The sequence below is a fragment of the Penaeus chinensis genome, chromosome 15, assembly GCF_019202785.1.
Source record: "Penaeus chinensis breed Huanghai No. 1 chromosome 15, ASM1920278v2, whole genome shotgun sequence".
NCBI classification, from domain to species: Eukaryota; Metazoa; Arthropoda; class Malacostraca; order Decapoda; family Penaeidae; genus Penaeus; species Penaeus chinensis.
Genome location: NC_061833.1, coordinates 9730639 through 9733458, shown reverse-complemented (window position 1 = coordinate 9733458; position 2820 = coordinate 9730639).

The following is a 2820-nucleotide window of genomic DNA, read 5'->3' as shown; positions in this document are numbered from 1 at the left end:
ATTTTTTTTTTCCGGGGTGTGTTGACAGATACGTTGATCGGAAAAATAAAGAAACAAAGAGTACAAATATCTACAAGATCTTTCGAGTTTCAACAGTTCTCTGCCACACGAAAGAATTACAAGATTGCAAAACCTCGGTAAGAGGTTTGGCGGATCTGAACGAAGGAGGAGGCTCAGGCCATCTTCAGCCAGAACTCTACTCGTCTCCGGGAAGAGTTGACAAATACACATAAGAGCAATGTGTACACACAGTATTGCGTATGTTTGTGCATATCTGCGTATCTATCTGTCTGCCTACTTATATGTCTTTATCTATCTTTCTGCCTTTCTATTTACCTATCAATGTACGCACAGACGCATATATGTGTATGTATATACATATGTGTGTGTATATAGATATATATATTACATATATGTATATATATATAAATATATATACATGCATACATACATATACACACATATATATATGTATATATATATATATATATATATATATATATATATATATATATATATATATAGTGTGTGTGTGTGTGTGCAGAGAGAAACACGAAGCTTTTTATCTCTTACACACGAGCTTTGTGATTCCTTGAAGCGAGAGCATGCGAGGTTGATGACCGTGCATCTGCGAAGTCCTTATCTCTCTTATCACCTTATGTATATTTATCTTATATCTATCGGTCTAAACATGATTAACTAGGTCGTAAACCTGCTTATGTATCTAATCAACTATACGTCTTTGCTTATATCTAGCTTTACACTAACAATTTCATCAGAAGACCATATTTAATGATTAATGAAAAATAAATTCGGAAAACTATTATCATTAGTTATTCCTGTATTATTATTACATTACTGGATCTTTCACCGAGTCTCAGCATTCAGAATTTATGCTTGAAATTCACGAATACGTCAATATTTCTACACATCAACTCTTGGTTTGTTTATTTCAAGTTGCTATGAATCCGATTTTGGTATGAAATGAATCGCAGAAGAAAAGAAAAGAAAAAAGTTAAACCATGACGTTTCGATCCAGCCGTGGTTTCTCATCAGCTTATGGAATCAAGTTCTCTTTATCCTCTGGTGAAGAGTTTATAGTCTTCTCTCTCATGTAAAGTTTGTATACACGTTCATGTGTTTTTATTTTTGATAAGGTTATATAATTGTGGAAAAAAAATTTTCTTCTATTTCTTAACGAGGACGTTTATATTTGCTAAGGTAAGTATTGCATTCGTTTATTTAATTAATTGTTTTGCAGTATTTCATGACTACTACCTAAAGACCATATGAACAAGAGCACTCACACTGTGTTTAAAACAAAACAAATGACACACACACACACACACACACACACACACACACACACACACACACATACACACATACACACAACCACACACACATACACACACACACACACACACACACACACACACACACACACACACACACACATACACACACACATACACACATACACACAACCACACACACACACACACACACACACACACACACACACACACACACACACACACACACACACACACACATTCACTCACCCACACACGCACGCCAGGCAGTGTTTCAACAGTACAGTGAGAAAAATAGAACAGCGGGAAGTTTGATAAACATAATCACTTCGTCCGGGGTGTCCAGACGGTCTGTTCTCACAAACACATAATAGTATGTTTACGGGTCAGAGAATCGACGAATTACCACTGTGTGAGTACAATAGCACTATCAATGCGTTGTTGCATATTGACATTACAAGGATGGATTTTTACGGAAAGGATTGGTTAGCCCATCCATACCATGAGACGCATATATATATATATATATATATATATATATATATATATATATAGAGAGAGAGAGAGAGAGAGAGAGAGAGAGAGAGAGAGAGAGAGAGAGAGAGAGATAGAGAGAGAGAGAGAGAGGGAGAGAGAGAGAGAGAGAGAGAGAGAGAGAGAGAGAGAGAGAGAGAGAGATCCCTGAAGCCGTTCCAAGAACCTTAACGACGATCCAGTGGACTCGGGATTAAGATTTTGAAAGATTCCAGAATGAGTGAATAAACAGCATACGTTGAAAATATCGTACACTGTCCGGGCACGGCAAAGGTCGCGGGCTCGCGCCACGCAGCCGGCCGGGGGCCGCCGGGGTAACCATTCCCCGTGCCGCCCCGCTTCTCGGTCGGTTTGTGGCCCTGCCCTTCACACAGGCGACCGCTCCCGTCTAGACGTCCGGAATGGTTTTCGAGTACCGCCCCCCCCTCACTGAGGTGAAACAACCTTTGGATGGTTGCTTCAGAGGGATGAAAGGAACCAGCTGACAAAAAGGACAAAACCCCCCTTCCCTCACTGAGGTGAAACAGCCTTTGGATGGCTGCTTCAGAGGGAAGGGGGAAACACTTTGAAAAGACACAGGTCCTTTCCTTCCTCACTGAGGTGAAACAACCTTTGGGTGGTTGCTTCAGAGGAATGTAAGGAACTGCCTGGCAAGAACGCAAAACCTCCCTTCCCTCACTGAGGTGAAACAGCCTTTGGGTGGCTGTTTTAGAGGGAAGGGTGAACTACTTCGAAAAGACACAGGTCCTTTCCTTCCTCACTGAGGTGAAACAACCTTTGGGTGGTTGCTTCAGGGGAACGAAAGGAAGTGCCTGACAAGAACGCAAAACCTCCCTTCCCTCACTGAGGTGAAACAGCCTTTGGGTGGCTGTTTTAGAGGGAAGGGGGAACTACTTTGAAAAGACACAGGTCCTTTCCTTCCTCACTGAGGTGAAACAACCTTTGGGTGGTTGCTTCAGAGGGATGAAAG